The sequence below is a fragment of the Cebus imitator genome, unplaced genomic scaffold (assembly GCF_001604975.1).
Source record: "Cebus imitator isolate Cc_AM_T3 unplaced genomic scaffold, Cebus_imitator-1.0 Scaffold108, whole genome shotgun sequence".
Taxonomy (NCBI): Eukaryota; Metazoa; Chordata; class Mammalia; order Primates; family Cebidae; genus Cebus; species Cebus imitator.
In genome coordinates, this window is record NW_016107423.1 from 1,265,229 (window position 1) to 1,277,598 (window position 12,370).

The 12,370-nt window shown below is 40.6% G+C and overlaps 1 pseudogene; it reads right to left on the reverse strand.

Moving 5' to 3' along the window:
- Nucleotides 1–1,234: 1,234 nt before the first annotated feature.
- Nucleotides 1,235–1,352, reverse strand: LOC119472615 (annotated as a pseudogene).
- Between the last annotated feature and the right edge of the window lie 11,018 nt (nucleotides 1,353–12,370).

Sequence of the window (12,370 nt, forward strand, 5' to 3'; positions counted from 1 at the left end):
TGAGAAGAATATCCTCAGTAGCCTGCTGGTCCAGAAGGAGGAGGGACATGTTGGGCAGAGCCTAGCTCCGTGTGGACGTCCTGGTGATCTGTAGTTCTCTGAACAAATTCAGCTGAGAGCAGCAGAACCACCCAACTGAGCTCAGCTAGATCAGCTGACCTGCATGTCCCAGAGAAATAATAAATGGGTGCTGTTTTAAACCACTGAGTTTCGGAAGAGGTTTGTTGCACATTGATAGTGTGAGAGTTGCAGATACTAGGATGAAATCACTATGATCAGACCCAGGCCAAATAGAACCAGGATGGCCAGAGGAGAGGAGACTCATGCTTACGTGTCTGGGATAAGAACTATTTCCAGGGACTTTTTAAAAACCTTTGGAGTCCTTCATGCATCTCCTGCTTTGATAAGGTTTATTACCAGACATTCTTTAGAGCTGCGGTAATTCACATAACATGTTCTTGAAAGAACACTAGCCCAGCAATGACATCTCCACCAATGAATTGACAAGAACTCTGGCTTCAAACCTCTGGAACCAATGAACTCTGTTTCTAAGCAGCTTGTGTAAATCTGTCTTTTGCTAATAAAAATCCCCTTGCCCTTCCCTCACTGAATGCAGTGGTGGCTTGCCCTTTCATGCATTCCAGATTATAATCTTTATTTCTATTCCTGACTTAACCCAACATATTTAGAGATAATTTTCTCTGGTGTCTTTTTTTTAGGTTGACAATAGTTAACTGATATACTTGCTTAACAGCCACACACCTTTCTTCCTTGTGAAATAATCCTGTTTTTCTTGATGATGGCAACGTTACCATTTGCCAGATAATTTCTTTCTTAGCCTTTCTTGCAGCTAGGGATGACCCCAGGATCTAGTTTTGGCCAAGGAGACGTAAAAAGAAATCTTATTTCTGGAAAAGATTTTCCTCCCTATCCAAAAGCAAAGCCCCTTTCTGCCCATCCCTTTCTTTTCTGCTTGGGCACTGGTGTGACTACATAATGCCTGGACCCGTGGAAGCCCTCCGGTCACCATGAAGTCACAGGTTTGAGTATGAAGGATTTGCACACTGTGGGTGCCCAGACAGAAGGATGAGAAAAGCTTGGGTTCTTGATCACATCGTTGAGCAGCAGACAATCCCTGGGACCACTACGTCCAGCCTCTCACGTAGTAAACAGGAATTATCTTTATGGTTTTATTTTATTTATTTATTTTTATTAAAAATTTTTTTTTAAAAAAAGCCTACACAGCTGGCATTCCCAGGCTGTCTCCCATCCAAGTACTAACTAGGCCTGACCCTGCTTAGCTTTTGAGATCAGACGAGATCTGGCACATTCAGGGTGGTATGGCTGTAGACATCTTTATGGTTTTAACCACTGTCTGTCAGATTTTCTGTTGTGGCAGAAAAATGAATTCTTGAGTGGCAAGGGACATGATGAAGGTGGAGGAAGGAAGTGTGGGTGATAAGTTAGGATGCGTGTCATAGTGCAGTGTAAAGAACATTGTACTGAGAATTAGGAGACCTTTTCCTAATTAGTAGTGTAACCCTGAGTAATTTACACAACTCTCTTGGCTACAATGTCCTCTTCTGAGAGAAGAATGCATGTACCTAGATGATCTCTAAGGTTTTTACAACTCTAACACTGATTCTGAACCTACATCCAGGGCTCCAGGTGCCACAGCTGGGCAATATTCACAGAGGATTTTGGAGAACCATTAATTATGTTCCAGGAAAAGATTGAGAATAGTGGTTTTATAGCAAATGCTTAGCTCTGGGCTTGCGAATAATGAGTTTCTTTTTCATTTCTGAGTTTGTGTCTCATGTGTGTGTTACCTGCCCTAGGGCACTTCCATAAGAGTACTCATTAGATGCCTCATTTACAAAAAACAATTTGCATGCACGGGGCAAACGCTTCCTCTTCAGCAGCAGGTGTTGTGGGATGGAGAGAAACATGCTGGCTAATGCCTTGTCATCCAAATTCACAGAAATTTCTGGTATCCTGGGCAGGTTTAACACCATTCTAGGGAGAGAACGAAGGGAACATATCTGAATAAATTAGTCTGTTTAGTTTTTGGTTCTGCAGAATAGAGCCTTGGCAGGATCCCAGGGAAGCATCAGCAGGGGGAAAAATCACGTTATTTTCTGTTCTAGCCAACAGCATTTTCCTGCCCAGTCTGTGCAAAATGAACTTGCTTAGCTTTGCAGCCTTCTCCAGCTGCCGCTGTTTCTCTCTGGCCTTCTGGTCACACACGACCCTGGCTCATTTAGGTTCCTTTAATGCTATCATTTTTCTCCCATACCATTTTTTCTTTGATCTCTGTTTGCACTTCATGACAATAATATTCATTCAGCTCTTTTTTCTTCCCTTTCCTCCTACCTTCTATTCTGTCTTCTTTATCACCCTCCCCTTTCTCCATTATCTGCTACATTTTGAAAGCATTCTTTGACATTTGCACGTCAATGTTCCTAAAATCTATCAAGAATTCTGAGGACACGATTGCTCTCGGGTATCACAATTGTCTGATGTAATCATACAAAAGTATTTTTACCAACTACTATTTGCTGCTCAAAGAGAAGTTCAAAGCTAGGATTTTGTTATAATTTTAAACTATGTAAACATATTGGATAAAGTGAAATTTGGAAGAAGGGCAAATTCTAGAGCAGAACCAGGGCAGGGCAGTGGAGACTCCCTGAACATGTGAACTGCATTCATTCAAGGACACATTTTACATGTTTCAAAGATGACTGCAAAATTCTAGAACACTGAGCTTAAGTCTATAAAGGGAGACAAATCACCAAATGCACACCCTTGTCATAGATGGAATTGTTTGTTTTTTTTTTGAGACGATGTTTCACTCTTGTTGCCCAGGCTGCAATCTCTGCCTCCCGGGTTCAAGCAGTTTTCTTACTTCAGCCTCCTGAGCAGTTGGGATTACAGGCATGCGCCACCACACCTGGATATTTTTGTATTTTTAGCAGAGATTGGGTTTCACCATGTTGGCCAGGCTGGTCCCGAACTCCTGACCTCAGGTGATCTACCTGCCTCAGCTTCCCAAAGCGTTGGGATTACAGGCATGAGCCACTGCACCCGGCCCTAGATGGAACTTTCATAGAGGAGGAGCAGATGGAGTTGTCAAAGCAAAAATGTCCACTTTCAGACACATTTGCCCTCGGAGGTATCAAAATCAATGTTGTGTCTCCTCCTAACCAATTCTAAGCACTGAAGTGGACCCAAACACCATCCCCCTACTGGGCCCAACCAAAGGCTCTTTCTTGACCGATGAGTGACTGGATTTGTTTGAGCCAATCGGGTTCAGGCCTTTGGGTTCACTGGGGCCACGTGCAATGCTGGTGTTCAAACCTTAATTGCTGTAAGCCCTCAATTCCTAGATTGAAAATTCCCTAACTTTCTCCCTCTCTGCTGACTATTCAGTGAATTTCTTTACTAGAGTGTGCTTCCGTGTCTGGAAAGTTAATAAACTTGGTTTTGTGGATTTTATTTATTTTATACCTCTGGTGGCCTATGTTTTATTATTTTTGCAGAATGCAGGCTGTCAGGAGCCTGCCATCACTTAACATCTGGCAGCAGCACATAAAAAATTCTGAACATTAAGAACAACTGAAATAAACTCCCAAACCAAACCAAACCAAACAAAAAATATAAACCACAACAGCAGCAGCAACAACATAATAACAGCAAATCTCACTAGTCAGACTGCCTTGCTTAGAAATGTCACCCAAAATAACTTCTTGACTCAGGTCATTGAAACTTGGAGTTGCTTTCAGCTAGACTAAGCCAATTTCAATAGTGGTCTAGATTTGAATACTGCTTCCAGGAGTTTATGTGACCTCCTTGTTTGGTTTAGCATTCAAAGTTTAGTAGACTGATAAAGAACCAAGGCCATAGGGCTGGGCACAGTGGCTCACGCCTGTAATCCCAGCAGTCTGGGAGGCCGAGGTGGGGGGATCACCTGAGGTCAAGAGTTAATGACCAGCCTACCCAACATGTATTTTGTAAAAATACAAGAAATTAGCTGGGTATGGTGGCGGGTGCCTGTAATCCCAGCTATTCAGGAGGCTGAGGCAGGAGAATTGCTTGAACCTGGGAGGTGGGGAGGTTACAGTGAGCCGAGATTGTGCCATGGCACTCCAGCCTGGGCGACAAGATCAAAACTCCATCTCAAAAAACAAAGACAAACAAAAACAAAAATAAAGATCCATGGTTATAAGGTTAACAAAAGTCACTTGTTCATTAGTATTCAATTATTCACCATGTCTGCAACACAGTTTGGTAAATTTAGGTGGAAACTGTGCATGTTTGACTTTTGTTCCATGAGACATAAATTTCCTCAGAAGAATACTCCCAGAATTTTAATTCATTTTGTTTTATGGTATTATTAAAGGAACCCAGGAGATATTCAGTTTTAACTGGTGCTTCTGCAGCAGAATTTTCAAACCCTGGGAATTTTCTGAATCCTGTACACCATTCCTCGCTGAAAGAAACATCCGGCACTTTCTCCGTAAGTGTACTTTCCTCTTACATCAAGATGCTGTTATGATTTGTTTTACCCCTCACAGCAAATTATTAATGTACTTCATATTTGAGAAGGGAGTTTGTTGAAAATGTAGCAGAATCTATTTGATGTACATCTTGCTGTAGCCTTAAAATATTACAATCCAATCTTGCTTCTGCCTCTGGCTGTTCGGATCTTTAAAACATTTTGGTTTTTAAGATGAATTACATGATGCTTTGCATATCCTGAATAAGATTGGGACCCAATGTCTTTGATGGTGGTCTTCCCTCTTATTGCCAGCCTCAAGTAAGGTTTATTCACTCATTGCCTACTGTCCAGGGTTTTATCCTGGGAATATACAAAATGGTGTTTGAATATTTTGCCTCTGCCTTTTGGGAGTTCAGCTTAAGCCATCTTCTTCTTCCCTCCCTCAAACATTTGTTAACAGGCCGAAAAATAAACATGAGAGGAATTCTTCAATAATTTAAGAGACAGGCTAGAACAAAGGCTTCTCCAAAGAACTAATGTTTAATGGCATGTTTCCAGAATGTAGGCTGCAGGAGAATGTGCACCTGGGGTGGTAGGAGATCCAAGGAAGGAGGTTAAATTATGGTTTATTTTGTATCCTTTTGTAGAACTCTTTCTGCAAAACATAGTTTCTTGGAGGATGTAGCAGTTATCAACTGCTGTATAACAAACTACCCTAAAACTGAGTGGCTTAAAAAGCACAATGATTTATTATCTGTAGTGATCCTTACGGCTGGAAATCTGGGTGGTTTTGTTACTTGTCTTGCCTGGACTCACTTACTTGGCTGTTGTCACCTGGGAGTTTGGGGCTGAGGGTCTAAGATGGTATCACTTACTGTCAGCAGATGGTGCTGACTGTGGGATGGGATGTCTCTGTTCTTTTTTACATGGTCTCTTATCCTCTAATAGACCAGAATGGACTTCTTCACAGCATGGTGGTCTCAGGGTCCTAAGACTTAGGCTCTAAAACTTGCACGATGCTACTTCTGCTACATTCTATTGGTCCAAGTAGGTTTTAAGAACCTTCCAGATTTAAGAGGTGGAGAAATAGACTCCATCTTTTAATGGAAGCACCAAAGGGACATAGACCCAGAAAGCCATAATTCACTGTCATTACTATGATAATCTGTCACAGCAGAACTGGGCTCAGATGAACGGGGATGAGGGGAGGGCTAGGAGATAGGAGGAGAAGAATTTAAGAGTTGAAGACAGACTACCTTGAGAATCTTTGTTCCTGTCTGCAATTATAGGATTCTCATGTGTCAGCAAAGGGTAGGTTGTCCCAGGTATTTGTTTCTGGGGAAACAGGCTCAAAGGGATATATTGGTGAAGGAAAAATAATTACTGCTAGCAATTTTATTAATGTTTGGCACTTAGGGGAAAATATGTAAAATGGAAAAGCAGAACAAATAAGAATACCAAAGAGAGGTGGGGAGGTTATGTACTCAGATGCAGGTACACTAACACAGAAGATTTTATCAGGAAATTATATATACATTCTAGGCTATATGTATATATTTTAGCATACACGTGAAATGCTTTGTGCTGTAAGATAAAGTCAACTTTAGGGTTGAAGCTTTTAAAGGTGATTTTCCTTTTTATAGCCCTACAATTTAGGTAGGCCATCACAGGGCAAAAGACATGTGGGTCCTTTTATTCAAGTCTCTTAGAGTCATAATCATGAGTTTCTTATACATAGTCAGGAAATGTGTAACACTTTATTAAAGGAATTTAACCTAAAAACCATTATAAACTCATTTTTTCAAACGGGAATTTTGGAAAAAATTCTCATAGCACATTTTATATCTTTCTCATCAATCTTTGACTTTTCCTTATTCATTTTCTCTGAATCTAAAATCAATAGTCTTTCCAAGTAGTTTCTGTCTTAGCAGGTACTATTATTTTTTGGTCATAGCCACAAGAACACTTCAGTCTTCCTCCCTTCCGAGGTTAGTGGACTTGATTAAAAACATAGCTTTAGTTTTATTTCCAGCGTGTGATGTCTCTATTTTCTTTATCATGCAGAAGTGAAAAAATGTCAAATAAAAGAGGAAAGATGTCACAGAGATCAGTTTTGTCTTTATCTGCTGCTAGTTGATCCTTGCATTTATTTTTGCAGAACTTCCTCATCTTTTCTTCCTTTTAATTGACTGCTTTAACCAGAGCTAGTCTGGGCCTGAATGAAACAAAGGCAGCTTACACTTTCTCCTTCCATTGCAATCAATAACCACTTCCTTACAAGGTGCTGCAGGGCCTCTGTCCTAGACTATCAATCTTTTCAGGTGTCATAACTTCAGGCATCTATGGCAATCTTCTTGGTGTACCTACAACAATTTTTAACGGTTTGAAAATCAATCTTAAAGGTTTGAAAGGGTAACTCATATCACTTTTATTATATAAATGTCTTCTTTATTCCTTGAGCCAGGACAACTCAAGTAAACAAGGAAATAAGCAAGAAAACAAAAATCACTCATTTGGAGATGATTACTCTTAAGTGTGTGTCTTAACTATGCCACACGCTGAGTCATCTTTTTGAGAAGTGTTCTAGTTAGTTCTAAGTGAGGTTACCTAATTCTCTTCCCGCCACAGCCCTCAAATAACACAAACAACGGCCTTCTTCATTCACCAACTCAAGCAACGGTGAATCTCTACTTGGCGCTGTGGCGTGGCGGGTCTATGTGGTGAGGGTTTTGTCTCAGTACTCTGTGTGAAGGTGTTGAAGATGATCCTGAGGTCCCAGTTCTCTGGAGGGAGTCTTGTGGGTAGTTAGCCTCTGCTGAGTCTCGGTCTAGCAGTGCAAGGTCAAAACCCAAAATGCGCTCAATCTTGAGTTATTGAAGTTGGATGAAAAGTGAAGTCATTATCAGGCACGACATCTGGTGTTTCAGTCCCAAGGCCACAAGCAGAATGCTACAGTCTCTGAAGCTTAATGATTTTGTATTTCACATAGCCGCTTAAGTTTTTTACAGCCTGAACTCAATTAACTTTCACAGCCCACTTGTGGAGGTGGAGAGGGAAGTGCCATACATTTTTGCAGTAGATGTAATAGCCTGTCATTGATCACTCGTTTGCATGAACACCAAAACTTTGCCTGCACTTCCAGGAGGACAAAGAAGCCTCCTGAGGGTCTTGTCTGTGGATCAGGTGCCACAGGTCCTCTGCTCTAGACTATCAATCTTTTCATCTGGCCATTTGGAGGGCATTACAGGGCAAATCATACGTAGTTGAAACCCATGGCCTGTGCCTATGGGCAGAACTGCCTGTTGATGGGCAGAAAGGACAGCTCTAGATAGCAGGCATGTGAACAACACCCCCTGGTGTTGGTGAGGGTGGATCAACAGGCACAGACATAAACTGTCAGGGCTGTAACAGGATCAGCCTTTCCTATCGACAGTGCTCAGGCAATGGGGTATCAGTGTGGTCATATATCATCATTCTAATTGGCTGTCTGGGTTTCATTGTATGGGTATGCTATAATTTATTTAATCAACACTTAAGTTGTTTTCAATTTTTCACCATTACGAAAATGCTTAATGACTTGTATATATTTCTCTGTCACTTTGACCCATTATGTCACTGGGGAGAAAGAAAATCCCATGAATGGAATTGTTGATTCAAACTTTAAAATACTAATACATGGGGCAAGTGACTGTATAAAAAAGTTGTGTGCCAAAATTATAAATCAGTTGCCTATGTTTTCTTTTAGTATTTTAATTAAAATGCATATTTTTATGTCTAGATATTTGCTCCTTCTGAAATTTATTTGGGCATAGAGATTTGTCATTTCTATTTTGTCTAAATGACTAGTCAGTTTTTCCAACTCATTTTGTTGATAGTCCACCATGATCATGTATCAGACTCTCACACACGCATGAGTCTTTTTCTGAATTCTGGATTCTGTGCTATTGAGCTTTCTGTTGTTATGTAACATTTTAATGTTTATACTTGTATGCTTATAACATCTAATAGGACAAATGCGCTCTCATTATTTTGCCTGGCTATTTATGCATGCTTATTCATTCAGAAGAAATTTGAAATCAATTTTTCCATAACAAAGAAAAAAGTCCTAAATGATTTTTGATTTGGATTTGCATTAAATTTAGTTTTATTTCAAAAGAATTGTTATTTTTACAATATGTAGTACATGTTAAAAAAGAGGATGTAGTTTTCCCTGTAGTCAAACATCTTATGTTTCTCAATAGAATTTTACTGCTTTCTTCACATGTCATGCACATGACTTACTAAACTTTATTCCTGGCAGTTATATACATATATAAAACAATATATATTATATTTATACATATGTGTTGTAAATGTATTCCTAGGAGTTATGTGTGTGTATATATATATAATAGTTATATATATAATCTATATAAATAATATATAGATAACATATAATATATATACTATATATTTATGTATGTTGTAACTGTATGTATAACTGTCTTCCTAAGAGTTATATATAATATATAAACTATTATATATAAAATATACAATATATAAGTAGCTCTATATATAGAGTTTTATATATATACTATATATAGTTATATAGTATATATATAGTTATATAGTATATATACTATATAAAACTCCTAGAAACACAGTTATAACACATATATAATATTAATATCTATATAAGTTACACATATATTATATATTTGGTAGCGATGGGGTTGCCGAGGCTGGTCTCAGACTCCTGAGCTCAAGCAATTTTCCTACCTTGGCCTCCTAAAGTGCTGGGATTACAGGCATGAGACACCGTGCCTGGCCTGGAATTTTACTTTTTAAAATTTTATTATTCAAGTGATTCCTCTGGTCCCAGTTATAGGTCTCTAACCTGCTCCACTGGAGTAGGCTAATCTGCTTTGCCCCTGGTTGTCCAGTTGCCTGGAAGTTCCACTTTGGACTTTGCTGCCTGCCTTTGCCTCTTCCTCCTTCAGTCCTTGTCCACCTCTGGTTCCAGTGTGTGGAGCAGGTGCTGTGTCCTAGTAAATAAAGAAGAATCAAACCACCTCATAAAACTCCCCAGAAGTGACCAACCATGAAAATATGAGCTTATGCCAAGTACCTGGCACCTTGTACTTGGGGTCATCTGCCACATGCCAGGTCAGATGTCCCATGGCCAAGGGCTTGGGAGCTGGGGCTGGTGGCTGGTAGCAGCACTGGCCTCTTACCCTGGCTGTGGCCCTGAGGCCTCGCATGTGGGAAGTCAGGCTAGTGTTCCATGTGGGAAGTGTCCAGGTTCTTCCTGGGGATACTCTTCTGCCTGCGTATGTAAAGAGACAGATTTCTGGGGTAAGAAAGGCAGCCCCAGTTTTTAGAGGATCCAGGAAATCTCCCCAGGGCTCTGACCCGGAGAAAGAACAATCTCTAGAGAATAAGAGAGCTCGATCTTTTTTTAGTTCTGATTTCTATCCCAGTCATTAAAAATCACGCTTTAAAAATAAGACCTTATCTATTATGTTTTAATAATCATCACTGGGGCTTAAAGTGACTAATAATAAAAGGTTTATATTTAAATATTAAACACTAATGGTTTTATTGTGCTCTTGAGAACTGGAGGCAGGCAGACAGTTGAAAATGGGTTCACAGTGTGTCCTGGGGTCTGGGCTGATGACTAAGGTGACCCCTGAGAAATGGCACCTGTAATCGGAGGCTTGGCTGTCCCCCACTCCACCCTTGCCTTGGTCCATGCCACAGTCCCAGGCTGCGTCCGTGCCCTGGCAGCAGGGTGGGGCTTCCCAAAAGGCTTTTGCATTTTTGTTTTCCCAAACGACCAATGGATCTGTTAGAGAGAAATCTGTTGTTAATTCTTTCTGGTTTTTTTGGTGCCACAAGACTACTTTGAGGCTCAGAAAGCCAAATCCTTGATCTCAATAATAGTAGCTATTATCTGGCACTGAGCTGGCACTTTATATGTATTATGCTATTTAAAGTTTACAAGAACCCTGAAGGGTACACAATATTTTTCCTATTTTAAGTATGAGAATTCTGAGGCTTAGAAATTTTAAATAGCTTTCCAAGGACACCAGCTTGTAAGCAGTAGAAGGAAGATTTGGAATCAGTTTTTATCTGATTCCAAATAACACTCTTTCCATTGCCCATCTCACACAACTAGATAAGAATTACATAACGGATGTAGCCCTCTTGAGACATGATTTTACTTTTTCTGGACCAGCCTCTTTCCTTTTTTGAGTGAATGGTATTTCAAGGATGATTTCAGAGCATGAGCAACTGGGCATAGTGGCATAAACTTAGTAGAAAACACACTGGACTTCACCATGTGCCAGCCACTGTTCTGAGTACTTTGTAAGTATTAAATCATTGGATCCTCACAACCATGCCATGATGTAATGTTTCAGTATGTTCAGGCTACTATATCAAAATACTATAGACTGGTGATGGCTTATCGACAACAGAAATGTGTTGCTCACAGTTCTGGAGCTTGGGAAGTCCAACATTAAGATGCTGGCAGATTTAGTGTCTGGTGAGGGCTTGCTTTCTGGTTCATAGATGGTGCCTTCTCACTGTGTCCTCACATGGTAAAAGGGGAAACAAGTTCTCTTGAGTTTCTTTTATAAGGGCATTAACCCTGGTTATGAGGGCTCTGCCCTCATGATCTAATCATGTTCCAAAGGTCTCATCTCCTAATACCATCCCCCTTGGAAGGTAGGATTGCAACAGAGGAACTTTGGGGGACATAAACATTCAGACCATGGCATGCAGTTCCATTATTATCCCTCCATCCTTCAGTTGAGGCACAGAGATGTTAAGCAAGTTGTCTAATGTCTGACAACCAGCGAGTGGCTGAGCTGGGATTTGAACCCAGACAGGCTGGACCCAGAGCCCTGTGCTCTTAGCCCTGTATATAGGGCCTCTCTAACCAAGACAGAGGAGGCTACAGGAGGAGCCTTCATGTGGGGTGAGCACCAGTGACTAAGAGTTCTATTTGAGCATGCTGTATTTGAGGTAGACTTTTATGTATCCAAATGGAGCTATCAAGAAGGCATTCAGGCGTCAGTTTAGCACATAGGTAGTACATAAAGCCTGAGATAAGATGGAACAGTCTCTAGAGAATTGTGTGTGGAGAAGAGAGACCCATGCCCCTTCCACATCCTGACGTTAGGCAGAAGAGGGAGGGTTGGAAAAGGAGTCAAGTGGTTCCTCCCTTTCTCTCACACCCACATCCCAATCCTTAAGGAAGTCCTGTGGATTCCACCTTGACTCCCCCCACTCCTTATCACTGCCCAGACATCCACCTGGCTCTCTCCTACTATCTGCAGAGTCCCCTCAAGTCTGCTCTGATTCCTTTCTGGCTGCCAATATCCTTCCTAAGCTCTTGCCACACTAGCCTTCTTGTTTGGAACATGCAGGCACAGATGTAAGTTATATCAAACTCAGCCAGGGGCACCATCACTTATTTTCTTTAGAAACATTTTTTTCCCCAAGATGCCTAGAGTCTGCAAAATGAACTGTGATGAGAACATGGCATGCAGATCCAGCTCTTCTGTCTTCGACATGCATCATTAGCTCCAGTCACCTTTGACAACTATGAGTAGTGGGACACATTTGGCTTGCTTCCTAGGGATTTCAGGGCAGAGTAAAATTCGCTTTGATTGAATAGGTAGGAATCAAGGTCAACCTCCAAAACAGGTTTTCTGGGAAAAATAGAAACTAGAATTTACCCCATGAATCGTATTTTTAAAAATTAAATTCTACTTCAGTAATAAGAGGTGATCGAAGATGCTATTGTGTTTCCTTTTTTGCTTTGTTAAAGAATCAAGATTGAGGCCAGCTGTGTGTATAGGAGAAAGCGTCAGCAGAATCTCTTTC